This window comes from Coregonus clupeaformis, unplaced genomic scaffold, assembly GCF_020615455.1.
Source record: "Coregonus clupeaformis isolate EN_2021a unplaced genomic scaffold, ASM2061545v1 scaf0396, whole genome shotgun sequence".
NCBI lineage: Eukaryota > Metazoa > Chordata > Actinopteri > Salmoniformes > Salmonidae > Coregonus > Coregonus clupeaformis.
In genome coordinates, this window is record NW_025533851.1 from 367223 (window position 1) to 387402 (window position 20180).

Sequence of the window (20180 nt, forward strand, 5' to 3'; positions counted from 1 at the left end):
TCCAAGAAATGCACACTTTATGCACTTAATCAACGGTTTGTTAATTAGGCTTAAGAGTTAAGTATATGTACAATTTTAATTTTTAGTGTTAAGTTGTAATTAGGCTATTTGCTGTTTTTTAAATATTAAATCATGTAATAATCACAGATAGACTGGTTTAGCGTTGCTATAGGGAAAATATATACTCTGATGGATGCAATATTGATAAGGTAAGGAATTTACTGAACAAAAAATAAAAGCACACAGGTATTGTGATACCTTCAATACACCCGTTTGAACTTTTGATTAAATAAATAATTGTTTTTTATCAGATTGCATTAGCCCTTTATGATGAAGTTATTATTAGAAATCCAAAAGTAAAAATTTAGGTAGGGTATGGATTTGTGTATTTTGATAATAATCCATAATCGTTTATATTAAGACAATGTTATTGGAAATGGGTCTGGACTTCCTGCATATAAAGCTGATGATGTTTGTATTTGTATTTTGAATAATTCCGAGAAAATTGTTTAATGTCAAACCTAAAGTTGGTCACTTCGATTCTGAATTATTTAAGTACCTACCTACTTAAATATGTATTAATTTAGGCTATAATTAAGTATTTATGGAGCTCAATTTGAAAACCATAAGCTTCTGCTACAATGTATCGACATTGAACGAAATGTTTAACTTTTGATGGCAGGAAATAATCTAAATAATGGAAGGATCTAGACCACAATGAATTAGCGTGTCCGTTTGTGAGAAGTAAGGTGTGTTGCTCCTTCAGCTCGATAAACTATTGACCTTATTTATTTTTACAACTTAAACATACCTTTTATTTAGGCCAACTATAATGGGAACATACTTTTCTGTTGAATACGAATGTTTGGATAGGCTGCAAGACCTATTGTGTTTCTTTAACATAGCCTACACACCTAAAACTCAACTAGGGACCTCATTGTTGCCCTCTAATCAGGGGACTGGTTTATACCTGGGACACCATGGGTGCGATTAATTATCAGGTAGAACAGAAAACCAGCAGGCTCTGGACCTCGTAGGGTAAGAGTTGAATACCCCTGGCCCTACACAATATTCCAAAATCAATATCATTAAACGTATTTATTTTTCACTGTGGAACAAACACTCACCAGACCTTGTGTAACTTACTGTACAAGAGGAGATAGCAAAGTGGGCGTCTCCCGAAAATTCAAATAGTACATTGCACGAATGATCAAGATTTTGGTTCATGGGTCTAATAGGCCTACGTTTTGCATGAATATAAATGTTATTGTTAACGTCATTCCGCCATTTTTGCTTCATTTTATTTGAAAGGTCAATCTAAACTAGACCACTGTAATAACACCAACAATTTTTTATATATATATATATATATACATATATCTATTTGGTCAAAACACACTTGTTTTGTATATGAGGCAAAAGCATAGATGTACGACGTATGACGCCCCTTGCAGTTTCTCTTGTCATTTCGCACCAGGCCAGCTGGAAGCCACAAATAACTTTGGAACGCTGGTGCAAAATATTGCAATGCACGATCAACAAGGCAGGAATGAATGCAAGAATTCACACTTGTCCTCCGAGTCTGACTCGAGGCATGTATTAGGCTATTGGAACTGTAACACTAGCAGTCATTACAATGTATCCATTTTGTCTTAAGGATACATTTTAGTAGTGGCAATTTATTATTGGAAATGTTTAGTAGACAATCAACATGAGGGAGCCAATGCAAATATTTGCTAAGAAGCCTAATAATTAAATGGAAAAATATATCATTTGTGTATTTTGAAAGTAGGCTATACTTTAAACCATGTGCACTTCTTGAAGTTTGTTACGCTTGTAATTTCAAAGTCCATTTACTTGCGTTATGCTGCATCATGTTTTCGACTTCCAGACAGTATGCTTTCCGAGCTTCATGTTTCTCTAATTCAAACGTATTTGAATGGTGACACAACTTGTCACTAAAGTACAGTACAGTAGCGAGATGTAGCGATAAATGAGAATTTTTAGCATCTGGCATGATGGCACACGCACTTTGCAAAAGTACCTATCATTTCACTTAAGCAACAGAAGTGACATTATGCAAACAGAATGACAGGAAGTCCAATGTTGAGCACATATGCAGTTGTCACTTCACAAACAAGTGTTAGGTTAAGATTCTAGCTAACTTCCTGATTTTTAAAATGAAAAGCACATTTCCAATCTACATAACTTTATTGATTTTGTCACACTTGCAAACACATTTGACATGTGACATGGTCAAACACATAATTCATAACAGAATATCAACCATCATGTTGACAGTTAGGCCAACTTACTTACTGAAGTGAACCCTTTTAGGATCCCCATTATAATACTGTAGCTCTGAATCCAGTGTAAGAAGAAATGCTTCGTTAAAATGAAGGGAAGTATTTTGAAGATAGTTTTAGATTATGTCACATGATATGAGACAGATCGATCATTGCCCTCAGTGGAAGCTTTCTTAATGAAGACAAGGCATTTTATTGAATGGAAAATATATTATGAGCCATGAATCCACTATTCCCTATTAACTCACCTAATAATTAGGAGTAAAGAGCCTGGAATCTATCAACAATGTAGTTGACCTTGTTTCTGGGCAACACAGTGGATTGGACAGAGTAGGGTAAGTTGGCCCTAGTCACTGATCTTGGGTCAGTTTTGCATTTTTCCCCACTAAATGGTTATGGTTAGGATTGGGGGAGGGGAAGCTGATTCTAGATCTGTACCTAGGTGAAACTTCACCCCTGAGCGGATAAACAGGACTGAGGCTTTGTGAACGGAGTGATGCAGTTGCTTTTGATTGAATGTCCCTTGTTCCAAATATACTCTGCAAAAGTCTTGTTCGTCATAGACCTACATGTCAGATCCATATGGGCTACAAACAATCCCTGAAAACAACCGACTAACTCATTTTCTTTCAGAAGACATTATAGGACATACCAAAATGTTTGTAATTACTCATTAAAGTATCTACAGTATGAAAACACATGGCTGAAATCAACAGTATATAAACCAGCAGTAAAATACTGACAATGTTAATGTATATATATAAAAAACATTTTGACCCTTAATTTATCAGGGGATCTTTTTAGTGACCAGAGTCTGGACACCCATTTAATGTCCCATCTGAAAGACGGCACCCTACACAGGGCAATTTCTCCAATCACTGCCCTGGGGCATTGGGACCTTCTTTTTACCAGAAGAAAGAATGCTCTCCGTCCCTCCAACACCCCTTCCAGCAGCATCTGGTCTCCCATCCAGGGACCGACCCTGCTTAGATTCAAAAGCAAGCCAGCAGTGGAATGCAGGGTGGTATGCTGCTGGCAAACGATGTAATGTTACTCAAATGTGTTGTGAAATCCTGGCGAATGTACAGTACTGAAAACATGCATATCAGGCACTTTCGATTCACTGATGAGGAATCGAGAGAGAGATGAATCCATTGTCCGTATTGGTGGCTGGTGTGTTGCGGTCATTCTCTGTTCTACGGGGTGAAGAGGGGCTTTTCGGTGGTTCTCAGTGTTTCGGTAGCATTATTGAGGATTGCGCTGTTGTCTGAAAAAGAAACCAAACACAAAAACACACTAAATAGTAGCAGAGGTACTAACAAAAACAGATTTTTAGAAAATACACATATTGCAATCTGTTGTAAAACAAACTAATATGTTAGTTTTTAGTGTTTGCGTCATGAAGCATGCCATACTGGAATTTCTGTTTAGCACGTCAAATTGCAGTCCCATCATTGACTGAAGTGTCGTTGAGGATGAATAGTGAAGAGAATGTAAGACTAAGGGCCTTCACATTATGGCTCATTGGGTTCAGGAGCCAGTGTCCTGAGGAGAGGGAATCACCTTGAACACAGACCTAGGTTCAAATATAATTGATTTCTTATCACTTTGGGACTATTCCATTAGTTCTATAAGCAGGATTCAGTGGATTTCAGAGCTGAGACGTCCTGAAAGACATCACCTTTAACACCCGTTTATATACAGACCAGAAGCCTGACATGTTTTGAGAAGCATCAGGACAGGTCATCATTATCAGCCCAATAACTATCAATGTTAATGCAGGCCGACTCAGCACTCAGTGAGAATCAGTATCTGAGAATGAGCAGTGAGTAACTCAGTGAGAATGTGCTTACTGAGCGCCGAGACCTGATAGAAAGGACATACTGAACAGCACCAGCTCTCCCTACGTGTCTACATACCCATGCGGTGACACGTTTTGTGTTTGTACATTGCCATGTTGCCTGGGAGGTTGATATTTAGTAAGATTGAAAAAATAAAGTACTTAATTGCCCGAGATGATAAATAAAGTTGAATTATACTATTCTATTCAAACCCACCTGTAGAGATTAACCTGGTCCATTACAATGGCAAGTCTTACCTTCAGAGCCTTTATGGTGTGGGTCCAGTCCTCCTGGGTGCAGATCAGGGGGATAAAGTGAGCAGGATACTGCTGGCCTTGTTGGCATTCTCCTTCATTGTCTTCAGGACGTTGTCGACGCACACCTGGGACAAGCAGGAATTACATTTAATGAGAAAACGGATACGTATTTTTTTTTGTGAGATTGAGGTGCTTATTTTGGTAAATTCTAGCCGCCTTCAAAGACAGGAGAAAGATGCCGACAGATTAAATAAACACCTGCGAGACCAAAGGACGTACTTGCCTCGAACAGAGAGGATCGAAGACAGTAAAATACCAACTCAAAACGTGTTAGGTTTTTAATAAATGAGTAAGAGGGCTGTAAATATTCTACAAGGCAATTCTCATTTTTTTCACACACCATTTTTTCGCTTATCATTTTTAGAAGATAATAGTAGCCATTCAAAAGTTTGTTTTCACGAGTATAACCAAGTCTGTTTGAAGCAGGCGGTTCCTTATGCAAATAATACTTCTCTGTGGCTTGAAAGGACAACTTAAACACTCATTAGCATTTGTTGCAATTACATGCGTTTACTCCAGTATTATACGCCCATTGTTATTGTGGATGCAATTCACACCTCAGTAATCTGACAGAGTCGGTGCAGATGATCGTAGTGCCAACACGTGGACAGTCACAGAAACAGTTTGACACGTTAACATGATTGCGCTATGGTCCGGCATTACTTTCACTTTCCTTTCTTTTCTTACCGTCTCGTGATTGTCTCCAGGCAACGGCATTCAAACGTCAACATATTTTGAATTTGAGCGCCAATTAATGTTTTCTCAATCCAAGCCTCAATTGAAATATTGCTTGAGAAACAAAATAAGCAACACGTTTGTAGAATCAAAGCTCCTCTCTTCTTCCCGTTCCACAGACATCCTACACTGGTAATGTGGAGCCTTCGAGTTCAGTTTGAGTTTGAGTTTTTGAGTTTGAGAGCCCGAGTAATGCATGGTTGAATTGTTCAACAGCAGGCATTTTGTTTCATACTACGTTTGCAATGTTGTGTGCACATTCTCGGTTTAGGTACATCTTGCGGGGTGTAAAACTGGGTGCTCTGAAAGCTAGGCCTATCACTCTGTAAACATTGGCAGCTAGCCCGTGGAGTGATTTCCTATACGACTGTTTGCTTACACTATAAAAATAACACACCTGTCTCCTGACTGCATGGTACAGCTAACAGCTCAAGTCAAAGGGAGTATTAAATGCACTAAAAGATAATCTGGTAATCTGTTATATTGATAACCTTGTGTTGTGTAATTGAATTACCTGTGTTTACGCCATTACATTACTACCTATTATGCATTGTGGTCATAACACGACAATAACTGAAACACATTAGAGAGTGGTATCCATCTATCAGATCACGGGAGGACTCTGTCAGATCAGACAGACAGTGATGCAATAGGAGACTTTGGCCAGCAGGAGCTCCCAACGACACATGTCAACTCTGGACAACCAAATGGCACTCCCTGTTCACCTATTTAGTGCCCTACGTTTGAAGCAAGGGCTGCATGAAGATGTGATAAATATTGATCCTTACAATACAGTAGATTCAGTAACTGATGATACGAAACCTATTATAAAACTTAGGCTATAAAGCCATGATAACCATGTTGATCTTATCCAATGGAAAGGCAATGCAGGTAATAAGGCAATCCCACTACTTAACAACATCTAGGATGGAGCTAAACTTGTAAACAATTTGATCCATAGATCATACATTTATGATAAGTATGTATTTTATTGGCTACATTGAGATAACTTAATTACAATGGATAAAATCAGACAAATTGTTCCTACACCAATGTCAACTAGGCTAAATGCCATGCAGCTCCAGAACAGCATGCCGTTTATAACAAGACGACAATCTTGGGTGGCCCAACCCCAACTGTATGTTACCATGGTACTCCTCAAGGGACATTAACTGATATAACCTTCTAATGTCATGTTGATACACCACGAAGAGACCAGGTTCGTTTTGGAAAATAGAGCACAGTACCACAACATGTGACCAGCTAAAATACATGTTTATTAGTTGTGTGCTCCTAATGAAAACACCCCTGAACTGAGGGGCTGTTGTGTTGTGATCTCTTCCCAGGCCCCGTGGACAGCATATCCGGTGACTCAACCTCTGCTGGCAGGATTCACACCGGAGGCTGGCAGGCTCAGCGGAGGCTGGCACGGTCAGCAGGTTGCAGGGAGGCGGGAGCCAGGGGGAGGGAGGGTGTAGAGCAGCCGGAAGGATGTGGCGAGAGGGTGTGCAACAGGAGGGGGAAGGAGGGGGAGCGGCCAGGAGGTCAGCTGCAGGAACTAGGAAGGGGATGTCGGGTAAGGAGCACGGAAGCGAGCCTCCCAGACATAATATATCAACTGGATAGTGGGTGGCAGTCACTCACTCGGAAGCTGGGTGTGTGTGTGGTGTGTGTGTGTGTGTGTGTGTGTGTGTGGGAGGTACTTTGATATATAATAATCAGGCGAAAGAATTGGAAACGTGTAAATGAGTTGCCTCGTAAAATGCTGACGAGGGAGGAAATTTACACTGGACAAATGTCATTAGTGCAATTTCAAATCCCTAAAATACTATTTCGGAAAGAAGATGACGATTTGTTTTGCTACAGCTTTTGTGACAGAGGCATATTACTATTTAGTTATTATTAACTGGATAGACACATTTTGAATTCCTAGAAGCTCGATTATGTAAGAATATAAATGCATTTATTCAAATTGTAGAGTTGACCTCTAGGTCAGTGTGACAGCTGGTACACTTTGGGAGCCATTTCAGAACAGGAATGGTCACTTCAAACCTCATGTCACAGGACATTTTAGACAAAAAAAAATGGCCAATAGTCTAATGATGGGGAAGATAATCAAAGGTGATATAAAAAAGGAGAAACTAATTCAAAATTCAGGTGAGAAAGTTATTATAAGAGGAGTTTTTTTTTGCACATGGAATAATTAATGTGACTACTAAGTGAGTGGAGAATGTCAAACAAGGAAAAGAATGGGTTGGAGTTAAAGGAAGAATTGAAAAGTTTTAAAAAGCTCTGACGCATTTAGTTCTTATTTTTGCTTTATTGCAGTTGGACATGTCCAACCGCTGCGAAAGCGGATGCATATGACCAAGACAGCTACAGTAAAGGAATGTGCAATCTTAGTGAAACGGGCTCATTTGTACATAACATAATTTTCCAGATAGCCTGTGTTGTGGTTCGAACTGAAACAGATTCGGAACACATCACTCTCCGAAAGTTGTAGACCCTTTCCACACTTGTGTAAACGCCTCTTCCTGTTGCCTGGGTTGCTGTCTAGAGGTTCCACGCCACTGCCGGGCGTGTGTGGGTGGCGGATCCGTCCACTGCGTGTTTGACTTAACTCAGCCTCCTGTCTTCCCTGTCCTGTCTACTAACTTTCCTATCAATAAAACATAGTAATAACAGTCTCACACTTTATAGGATCAATTTTTTGAAATTCATTGAATAGGCTAAGCTTGTCGCACTTAGAACCTTCATCAGAGCATAAATCAATAAAATATAAGAATGATACGATAGTGGAAATTGCCACAAACTCACCTCTCCTTGTCCTTCCATAGCTTGGTAGTCGGTGGCCATGTGATGCTAAGGGAAAAGACCCGCCTCCTTGGAGGACCACCTCGGGCACGCTGGTCATGTTAATGACGTCGTGCCCCACCATGAACATCAGGCTCAAGCGCGCGATGAGGAAGCGAGGGCCCTCGATGGTGAGGACCGTACGCCCTGCGGGTGGCACTTCACCCCCAGGCCCCGCGCCACCTCCAGCAGCACCTGGGCATGGGGAGGGAGAGGCTTGACTTCATTTTCTGGGAGAGAGTGGTCAGTGTTTTTGTCCAATGCCCATGTTTTTTGTGTTTTGGCAACACTGTTAGAAAGATTGTAACTATGCAAAGCCTCACACCCCCAACAACCAAAAAGTTCAAATGGCACAGGTAATGGGTAGCACCCATTTGGGAGGACCAGGCTCAGTAATGGCTGGAACGGAAGGAATGAAACAGTATCCAAACACAAACACATTGTTTGTATTTGATACCATTCCATTGGGATTATTATACGTCCTCCCCTCACGAGAATCCTGTGTTCCAATGCCATAACAATTCACTCTCTCCCCAACAGGCAACACTTGATGTACATTACAAACATTTATAATGTAGTGGCGGAAATGATTTGAAACCAGGCCCCAGACAACGGTCTAGGTGCTAGTGGTTTGATTTGGAACGGAGCCGTGGACACTGACCTCCCTGATCCAGGGAGAAGGGCTCAAACAAGGGGGATGTGAGACACGCCTGGGGGACTGGTGGGCCTCCCGTCAGACAGCGTCTGGGCTCTCTTTGTTGTCCTGGGAGGGAGTAGAGGGACACACAGGAAATGACAAACAGTGACAAGGGTTGGGTTCAACAACTCTGTACCATGGTTCGTCTCACTCAGGGTCCAAAAGCAAGAAGGAACATGCACCTGCTGGCAGTTATTCTGGAGAATTCTCCTCTTCCAGGTTTAACACGTCACTTTCTTAGTCTGACTTTGTTTCCCGTAGTGTAAAAAAATACTTTATCAAAACATTCCTAAGATATTATTATAAATAGGCTACATTCTTAAAGGGTGAGCTCAGGTAGGACTACATTCTAGGTCAAATATTGGTATTCTTTTTTCTCTTTTAAGGTTTGAGTTGGTGTCTGAGATGTGAAAGGCATTCATCCTGTCACTGTAGGGAAAACAAAGTGTTTCCAACATTGCAGCCACAAGTAGTCATCATTGCAATGACTAATACATGCTGAATGGATCAGGGGTATTTTAATAACAATCCTGGGCTTTGCAACAGCTGGCCCTCACAATACAATGACAAACAGATCCCCATAGTCACGAGGAGAAGAAAAAAAAGAACTTAAAATATTCATGGCTGGATACATAGGAAATGAGCCACAAACTGTTAAAGCAATGTGGACTTAAATCTGGGAATTACGGCATGGAATCCCAACTTTTATATAGGAGGAGGGAGGAGGCTAGCTTTATTAACCCTTTACACTCGCAGACCCAGTATACAGATTGAAATATGGCAAAGATTGGGCCACTGATAAAAGCCTAAATTGGGAACGGAGTGGCTGTATCAAGTAACATACTATAAATGAACAGAGCTCAGCACTGTATGTTTTGGACTGACAGCTGTTCTGAACCTTGGGCACACGCACGCGACAAGAAGTTCCCCCATTCCTCCTGCTAATTGGGCAACTTTTGCACATTTTTGTTGTCTTGAGTGAGGGAAATGCTGTAAATAAAGAGGCACTCTATGTGTTTTTGAAAGACGTTGAGGATTATAATAAATACCGCTTTGATGTCATGCACAAGCCAAAACACGTCCAAATATGCACTTCACATTTCCATATCATACAACTAATGTCATATACAGGGTCAATGTTTATGGTCACTAGGTTTGATGTACAGTTACAAGATGTGCGTCATAATGCCCTGGGTTGTGAAGAGAATGAGCCGGTTTGTTTATTGCGAAGAAAGTCACCTCGGACCACGCATCTGAATGTACTCATGACTCCTTTCTGCACATCAAAATTACCGGATACTATTCTCTGAATTGCCTTGTGAAAGCCTAACACTGTAAGATCATATTTTATAACTTAGCTAGTCATGTTGGCAATAGAACAAGCTTTTAAATAGTATGCCCACCTGACCCAGATTGCGATTTATAATGGGCTGTTTTATGATTGCGTAAATCAACAGCAGCCTTAACGTGTGATGTTGGGGATGGGTTGTGTTCCATACAAAACAACTACACGTCTTGCTCTAGTAGTTCCTCAACAGCACAGCTAGGAGAGATTTTAAAAAAGCACTGTATATAAAGTTGAAGGTTCTTCTTTGTGTCATAAAGTGCATTGAACATTACTAGGAATTGTGCACACTTTGGAGAGGGTGTGGGCGCTTACTTAGACACCAGTTGAGTCTCTCACTCCAAATCCTTGTCATTTTTTTTTTGTGTCTTATGTTGCACCTACACCACATTTTCCAGGAATATTCTTATCGTGTTACTGAATGTATCCAGAATATTATCAGATTTCATTATCAACAATTGTGGTGAAAAGTACTGTATGGCCACTGAAAGGAGGAACACATATTTAGACTGTACTGACACTGACAGGAGCCAATGTGTCATTTGGTCACACCAGTAAATAGAGATGGCCTGGGACATTTCTTACAAGAGCTTGAAGTCACACGAACACAGACAACAACCCATTTCTGCTTTGGGTGTCATGGTGAGCTCAGTGAAGCTCTGTAACAGGTCTCTCCTGTGCCCACATCATCAACAGAGGAAATCAGCTGTTATACAGATCATTGAGAGCAGGACACACGGCTGATACATAGTCCCAAGTCAGAGGTCAGTGAGTGCATGGGCATCGACTGCAGAGTGACCTTGGATTCCATACAGAGTGACCTTGGATTCCATACAGGTGTGACCTTGTACTCCTATGCTGGTGGGCGCAGTAATTAGGCACTGCATCCCAGGTGTGTATCTGATCCGGTGAACTATCCAGGCGCGGCGCGACCGGGAGACTCATGGGCGGCGCGCACATTGGGCCCAGCGTGTGCCAAGGTAGGGAGGGAAACCCAGCAGGTTGGAGTTAATAGAGCATGGCGTTTGCAGCGAGCAGTTCGGGTTGTGGGTTGAGTAAAAATCTATTGGGCCAGTATAAAAAAAATTTAGAAAAATTATGATATCGTTGGAAATGTAGTACGTCTGATATTTGTTAATGTAATGTAAATGTAATACTACAGAGACCTTGGATTCCAGAAATGCTGAGGCAACATGGCATTCCAAGACATTTACATTTTTACATTCTAGGTTCATTTATGGCAGACGCTCTTATCCAGAGCCATACAGAGCAATTAGAGTTGGGGTGGCTGCTCACATGGGCAAGACAGATGTTTTCACCTAGTTAGAACTGGGATTAGAAACAGCAGACCTCTTGGTTACTGGCAAACTGCTTGCTCTTAACCACTCAGCTACCTGCCGCATTCTATAAAGGAAATGTATAGTGACCCACCCCTCCTCCATTGCATCCCCCACCAAACTGAAAACTAGAGTGTGCAGTAGAATATTCCAGGGAAATGCCACGACTGAGAAATAACCTACTGTGTCAATGTCAACAAGACTCCCGAGGAGGAACATTGGCTACTGTCAGCGGAAGAGACTATATTCATTAGGCTGTATTGTATTGCTTTCACTCACGAGGTAGTTTTGGAAAATATACCTCATCTTAGCTTACTAGGACACACATCCTGTCCAGTACCACATACTGTAAAGTGATGCACAAGCTCCAGTGAGGAGTGAGAACTGGGAGACCAGAGACCAGAGATTGTCGCAAGCAGGCGCAGCAGAGAGAAATCCTAGCTAACCTAGACAACAGGCCAGCAGTGTTTGGAACAGGAGCAGGGGGCAAAACAAATGACTCCACTGATGTTGTAAGATAATCATAAAAGTAAACCCTTCAGAAATATGTGATGTGGGTCATATAGCATGCGCCAGTGGGACAAGACTGAACAAGATCCTATTACATGTTAGCTTCCTATTCTATCCAACAGAGCCTGCCTCTGCTTTGTTGTAACAGTAGGCTATCAATAGAATCAGAGTTTACAACACATATGGGTGGATTGGCGGTGATGAGGCATAGCTTCTCTGGAGAGCTGACACAGAGGGGAGGACGTGGAGTCAAAGTCAGATGCCGGCAAACCCGAGGGAGGATTGCAGAAATGATCTGCTATTTCTCATTCAATGCACCTACGTTTTGACTTCTTCTTGTGACGACGGACAGAGCTTGGAGACAAAGGTTTTTGTGTGCACTGCATTCTAAATCAAGGACTGCCTCAACAGAACACATTCTCAATTTCGAGTCCATTGCATAGAATTCTACTGAGCAATTCAATTCAATGTAGCAACACAGCTTCTCAGGACAATGAGAGGAGTTGTGTTTCACTCTGATAGAATAATGGGTAGAGTTGTGTGTGGTGACTTGGAATCTAGAGAGTGGGGGGGCATTGAGGGAAGAACTAGGTGTTTCTTCAAGGTTGAGGCAACACAGGCAAACACATTGGATAATCGTCTCTAAAAAAATACCATCCAATCAAAACATGGATGCCTGGGCACCCCAGAAAGAATAGCCTATTACTAGTAGAGAAAAATTCAAATTGGTGCATGTTTTTATCAGTACACTACAACTGATAATGGATCACATCTGTTTTGGGCTGCAACATTTTCTAGATAGAGTTCTTCAGTCCTGGTTGGATCATCCCCTAAACCAGGAGGGAACAAGCACGGAGGGAATTCTTCAACTGGGAATCATCCCACAGGGATATCTGACAAAACTTACTGAGAACTGAAGTTCTGAAGAACTTGCTGCATCTAATTTCAGTCACATTTTGACACACTAGCCTATAATGTGGAATCTAGAGAACAGCCAGAGAGGACACACTTGTGAAAGGTGTAGTTGATTCACCAGGTGTGGTGTATTAGGTCTGCTTACAGTACAGTAACAAGATGCCAATCCCACCAGCTCAGGGAATTCGTCCGGAAGAAGGAACCTTGATGCAGGTATTACATGTTCCACTACTTCCTCTGTCAGAGGTATCCCGGGCTCATCTGGTTCTCATCCCCAGAAGTTTACTTCCAGGTCATACGGTCATAATATTACCAAACAATGCTGCTCAACTGAAAGGTTGTACAGAGGCCTAGGCCTAAGCGTGGGAAACATGAATCATGCTGAATTACTATTTTATGATGTTACTGGAAATGCATTCCCATAGACAGACCGAGACAAGGTGTTAACATTCAAAACTGAACAGTCATTTGTGATGCAAATACCTACCTTACACCTAGGCCTATTTCTCGAGTTCATCCCTTTCACTGAAACACAATCGAACCTTATACTGCACAGCTAAAACCTTGGAGGATAGACCCACTGAACTTCCGGTATGTCACAATTCACGCCCTTAAGCATTCCACAACTGGCATCAGCTAACTACAACCACTCCCTACAAAACACCTCATCAGGATCCTAGGTCTCAGTTCATTCAAAACCTGTTACAGTCCTCCCTCATTCACAAGAAATTAGAAGACCACATAGTGCGGAAAGTAAAAAACGGAAACCCCTGTTTCAAACCAGCGCCCTTAAAACCCTACGAAACCTGTCTGTTTCTTTAAAAAAAAAGTAGTTGGTTTCCTCTCATGAGATGCAGATCTAGCCCACGATGGGACACATGTGGCACCTGTACCTCTGCCGCAGGGTAACACAAGTCCCGGGCCACACAGTGCAGTCAGTTTCCAGAGCATACGCCTATCAACCAATCATCAGACACAATCATTCCTGTCTTAGGGAATGAGGAAATGAGAAGGAACAGCGGTTGGCCGGGATGATAGTCAGGAGTCGCTGACTATAAGAAATACCAGTCAGAGAATGTGGTCTTCAGAGATAGAGTCATGTGAGCCAGGATGCCACCGTCTGTTCCTGTTTTACTCCATTTGCACTTGTTAAGTTGCCTTTCTCCAGGCTGGAATACCTTGCACACACACTCAGCATTAGCCAATGTTTGTAAGGGGAAAAATGGACAACTTGCAAGTTCTTTCAGAATGTTATCAGTTGAGATAGACAGTCGGACACTGTCTAGAAGCTATGACATAAGAAAGATGTTTGGAGAGATTAAAGAATCCTTGTCCGAGCCAGATTGGCCCATTTGAGAGAAAGTGACTTGGGAAAAAAATCTCAGTTATTTGAAGAATTACTCTTGATGACTTCTCATTCCTACTGTAATTCTACCACCATCGCTTTTACAAACCTTCGGTTTTGCCATGACACATGTACCGTTCCATGTATACTCCACCAGGTATGTAGTAGGTAGAAACCTAAAACAGATATCCAGACGTATCAATTGTAGCATTTACAGATAGGCATGTTTGTTACCCATAGCTATAATGAACAAAATAAATGGTACAGCCATAGGTGGGCCTTGGAGCGCATAGGTTACCCACCCACGCAGACGCGGCCCAGCCAATCAGAATAGTTTCCCCCACAAAATGGTGGCTTTATTAACTTAAAGAAAGGTGAAGAAGCCAGATGTGGAGGTCTGGGCTGGCGTGGTTCCACATGTGGTCTGCGGGGTTGTGAGGCCGAGTTGGATGTATTGCCAAATTCTTATGGTAGAGAAATGAACATTACATTCTCTGGCTCCCTCAAAACTTGAGACATCTCCGCATTGTGTTGTGTGACAAAACTTTAAAAGTGGTTTATTGTCCCCAGCACAAGGTGCACCTGTGTAATGATCATGCTGTTTAATCAGCTTCTTGATATGCCACACCTGTCAGGTGGATGGATTATCTTAGCAAAGGAGAAATGCTGATTAAAAAGATGTAAAACAAATTTGTGCACAAAATTTGAGCGACATGAAAGCTTTGTTGCGTATGGAACATTTCAGGGACACTTTATATGTTGCGTTTTATTTTTTTGTTAATGTACATAACTGTACATATACCAGAGAATAATTGGATTTGGACTCAATCAATAGACAACAACTTAATTGCATAACCTCCTGGCAACCACCATGGCCAACAGACTGCTTTCATTCTCATTACAATGGTGGATTCAACCTTAGGTTAGCCCTGGGTTTCAGGCCTAGGAAACTCTGGCACTCCTACCGGTCATGAACTGGTCGATGTTGACTGATGTCTCCTGGTTTGGATCCTAGCTCCCGGAGGGAACCACAGGCTGTGGTGGCCAGGAGATGTGTGCAGCTCACTCCCCTCGCAACGCCCAGATGTTAGCCTGGTAAGTTGACGTTTGTTGGCATGATGGTGTGCCTGTCTCCCCATGCCTAGGGACCAGTAAAATGGGGAGTGTGAATAGTTTTCAAGTGCTTGCCGCAGAGGAAAGAGAAAAAGGCTGAAAAGGAATCCGCTAAATTGACTCTTATGACGTAATCCCCCCAGGACACGTGTAGCTCTGAAGGATTTGTTTGGTTGGCATAAGCAATATGGCTACAAGCTCCACTTTGTAAAAAGGGCAAGCTGTTTTTTTGCCATTCTACTTATACCTATCTGATTATTTTTACATCTACATCAGTTTGCTAGATGGCTAGGTGGATTTGGTATTGGGGAAATGTTTAGCCTATTGGAGAAGAGAGATCAGGTCAAATTTGTTTTAAATTGCAACGCACATGCCACTAGATGGCGCAAATGCATAAGATACAGAAGTGGAGTTCATTTGGCTCAGTACACTTAGGATCTCTCAACAGGAGAATCTCACCTGCATACTCCTACTGATCCTTCTCTAAACCCATTGGACAGAAAGCCAGAGGAGAGAGGACACAAAAGAACGCAATGGAGATTCTCCAATTCCATTCTCACTGCTTACCTTTGCAAGTAGCACACATTCACATTTTCCCAGATCTTCCCTATTACAAAAAGGGCATCTGAAGGCTGTTTGGGTTGTAGGGGAAAACAGAGAAAATATGATTAGGTAGAATCTAAGGCACAAGTCTTCAGCTGGTAAAAGATTGGCATTACATGGCACAGTGGAACACAGAGATTGGTGTTGCCTAATAAACCAGACTGTGATACCAATTCTTTTGGTATCCACCTCATTTTCACAAATGTTGCTAGACACAGCCAAATAATCGAGTGATGGAGTCGACTTCCGCTTTACCTCTACGGCAGCGTACAGTGGCAAACTTGACAGAGTAAATTATTTGAAGGAGTCAAATTATAAAGTATAAAAGTCAAGTAAACAAGTATAAGTTTAAAGATGCACTGATGTGAAATCATCCCCCCAATTTCTGGTTGCTAAAATTTAAATAATTTGCGAATTTTGTTTGTGAAAAACAACAAATACAAGAATCATTCAGCACCCATCTAAACCGCTGTGAAATATATTTTCCAGAATCCTACCGGTTATCTGTGCGGTTGGTCCTTCAGCTGGTCAAAAATGTTATGACCCGGTATTGCCGTTGAAATTTATATCACACCTGGCACATGCGCAAAAACCCACGTAAACACCTGCAAGACTTTGGTTACTTTTGGCATCGCATGCATGTACTTTTCGTCTGTGCACTTGCCTTTTAGGTCATGAGCAAACATCTTGATTGCCGCACACAGAGACCCCCGTTTGAAGCCCAGTTTAAGAATACTTTCAGTAGGATACTTTGTCTAAGAAAAATTTCCAACCAGCTGAAGGCCCAACCCCACATGACAAATCGGCAGAGTAAGTTCAAATATAATTTTTTATTCAACATTCGTGAGACAAGAGACATTTTGTTTTTTGATTCTATGTAAATGTGCGTAGTGTACAGTGGGGAAAAAAGTATTTAGTCAGCCACCAATTGGCAAGTTCTCCCACTTAAAAAGAAGATGAGAGAGGCCTGTAATTTTCATCATAGGAACACACAAAAGCTATGACAGACAAATTGAGAAATAAAAACCAAGGAAATCACATTTGTAGGATTTTTTAATGAATTTATTTGCAAATTATGGTGGAAAATAAGTATTTGGTCAATAACAAAGTTTCTCAATACTTTGTTCTACACCCTTTGTTGTGCATGACGGACAGGTCAAACGTTTTCTGTAAGTCTTCTCCAAGGTTTTCACACAGTTGCTGGTATTTTGGCCCATTCCTCCATGCAGATCTCCTCTAGAGCAGTGTTTTGGAAGGTTGTCAGCTGGGCAACACGTGGACTTTCAACTCCTCCAAAGGATTTTCTATGGGGTTGAGATCTGGAGACTGGCTAGGCCACTCCAGGACCTTGAAATGCTGCTGCAAGCCACTCCTGGGTGCGCGGTGTGTTTGGGATCATTGTCATGCTGAAAGACCCAGCCACGTTTCATCTTCAATGCCCTTGCTGATGGGAAGGAGGTTTTCACTCAAAATCTCACGATACATGGCTTCATTCATTTCTTTCCTTTAACGGATCAGTCGCCCTGGTCCCTTTGCAGAAAAACAGCCCCAAAGCGCAGATGTTTCCGCCCTTTATGCTTCCCAGCAGTAGGTATGGTGTTCTTTGGATGCAACTCAGCATTCTTTGTCCTCCAAACACGACGAGTTGAGTTTTTGCCAAAAGTTATATTGGTTTCATCAGACATTCTCCCAATCTTCTTCTGGATCATCCAAATGCACTCTAGCAAACTTCAGACGGGCCTGGACATGTACTGGCCTAGACAGGGGACACGTCTGGCACTGAAGGATTGAGTCCCTGGCGGCGTAGTGTGTTGGGTGATGGTAGGCTTTGTTGCCTTTGAGGTCCCCCCGTGTGGTTCTGGGATTTTTGCTCACCGGTTCTTGTGATCATTTGTGACCCCCACGGGGTGAGATCTATGCGGAGCCCCAGGATAGAGGGGAGATTATCAGTGGTCTTGTCTATGTCTTCCATTTCTCTAATAATTGCTCCCACAGTTGATTTCTTCAAACCAAGCGACCTATTGCAGAGTCAGTCTTCCCAGCCTGGTGCAGGTCTATAATTTTGTTTCTGGTGTCCTTTGACAGCTCTTTGGTCTTGGCCATAGTGGAGTTTGGAGTGTGACTGTTTGAGGTTGTGGACAGGTGTCTTTTATACGACAATGTAAGTTCAAACAGGTGCCATTAATACCGTTAACGAGTGGAGGACAGAGGAGCCTCTTTAAAGAAGAAGTTAAGGTCTGTGAGAGCCAGAAATCTTGCTTGTTTGTAGGTGACCAAATACTTATTTTCCACCATAATTTGCAAATAAATTCATTAAAAATCCTACAATGTGATTTTCCGGAGAAAAAAATTCTCAATTTGTTCTGTCATAGTTGACTTGTACCTATGATGAAAATTAAGCAGGCCCTCTCATCTTTTAAGTGGAGACCTTGCAATGTGGTGGCTAACTAAATACTTTTTTTCCCCCACTGTATGGGACCTGGAAAACCCTTCACCTTGTCGTAGGTTTAGTGTTTCGAGTTCGTTACATTTACATTGGCTCCATGTATCAGCAACTACTGAATTGCTGTGTTTTAACGTTAAGAAAAGTAAATAATCATCACTTTCAAACCGGTTTTCAAAACCTGCGCCGATGTGCCCATCATCTTTCATATCAGCGAGAAAGAATCTCAAATAAAAAATATTCACTTACTGTAAGCAGTTTTGCACAGATCCACAAACTGTGTGTGCCTCCAGTTGACAAACTACACTTCCTCCCCAGTTACGCTTCACACAGGTGTTCAGAGACGTAGGATAGCCAATGTCTTCCTGAAACAATTAGCTAACATGTGGAGATATGGCCTTGTGGGAACACTAACCCCCTATAAAGATGTAGTAATTTAAGATTGTGTTTTTAGACAATTATTTCTTGCTAATATGAAAGATACGTACTGCAAGCAATGCTGATATGAAAGCACATTTCGAAAAACGTGCCGCACGCAAGCGACATGCGTGTTAATAGTTAGAGCAGCGTGGAGCTCTTAACAGAAACTACCCCGGTCAGACGATGCACTATTGTCAATAGGCGCTAAAGCAGTTAGCCCACTAGAATGGTAGTAGGCTTAGCCCTTGATCATGCCTCTCTCAGTTCCATTACATTACGCATAAGAGTCATTGAACGGCGTCTTCTGGCAGGGGGAGTTTTGTTAAGAGCCATGAACCTCGGTCCCTGAACATTGGCTTCGCTATGGTTTTGGAAGCGTAAACGAGAAGGTTAAATTGATACACACTCTTATAGGGGTTTAGGGTTCCCCACCCGGCCGATATTTCCGCATCGCAGCGCTTGTTTACTGAAAACAGACGGAAGACAGAGGACTACCTGTGCTAATTAGTATCGGTGTCTCCAACACCTGTGTGTAAACGGAAGACAGACGCCACAAACGTGATTTTTGTCACTGAAAAATACTGTCGCTGCACTGTATTGTTAAAACCAGGTTAAAACAGTGAGTGTATATTTTGGATGTGACATGAAAGTAGAGGGGATTTATGTTTAGAGACCAATGCAATTGAGCCTCCCGAGTGCCGCAGCAATATGGGGACTCAGGAAGGCTCAATTGGGGTCTGTACGGTTCATAAAGCCCTCTACTCCCATATCACATCAAAATTATTTCACAAATGCTAATATACACCACTGTACACTGTTTTAACGCCACTACAACCTGGGTTCGATCCCAGGCTGTGTCCACAGCGGCTGTGACCGAGCCCTATAGGGCGGCCGCACGGTGCTGGAGCGCCATCGGGGGTTAGGGGAGGGTTTGGCCGGGGGGCTTTTTAGCTCATCGCGCTCAGCGACTCTTGGGCCGGACACCTGCAAGCTGACCTCGGGTCGTCAGTCCGAACAAAGTTTTCCGATACATTGGTGCGGCTGGCTTCTGGGTTAAGCAAGCAGTGTGAGAGAAATTCACATTTAGATGGAGTATTTGGCTGTTTTGCTTCCAGGGACTAATTTGCCCTTTAAACAGTTTATACATGTAAATCAGGGACCATCAACTAGATTAAGCTGCTGGCTGATTTTTCTTTAGCTGTGGTCAGGGGGTTGGAACATAACTCCGCGGCCAGGTAGACTGGCAGTTACGAGCTGATTGGACCAGTAGCAAAAGGTCATGGTTCTGTCCCGAGCCAGCAAGGTGGAAAAATCTGCCGTTCATTATGGGCAAGGCAGTTAACCCTCAACAACAAAAATTCCTGGTGCGATGATGGACACCTGATTCAAAGGATTGGGTT

At 42.2% G+C, this 20180-nt stretch overlaps 1 pseudogene; it reads right to left on the reverse strand.

The window, feature by feature from the left end:
* Positions 1-3534: 3534 nt before the first annotated feature.
* Positions 3535-15779, reverse strand: LOC123484655 (annotated as a pseudogene).
* Between the last annotated feature and the right edge of the window lie 4401 nt (positions 15780-20180).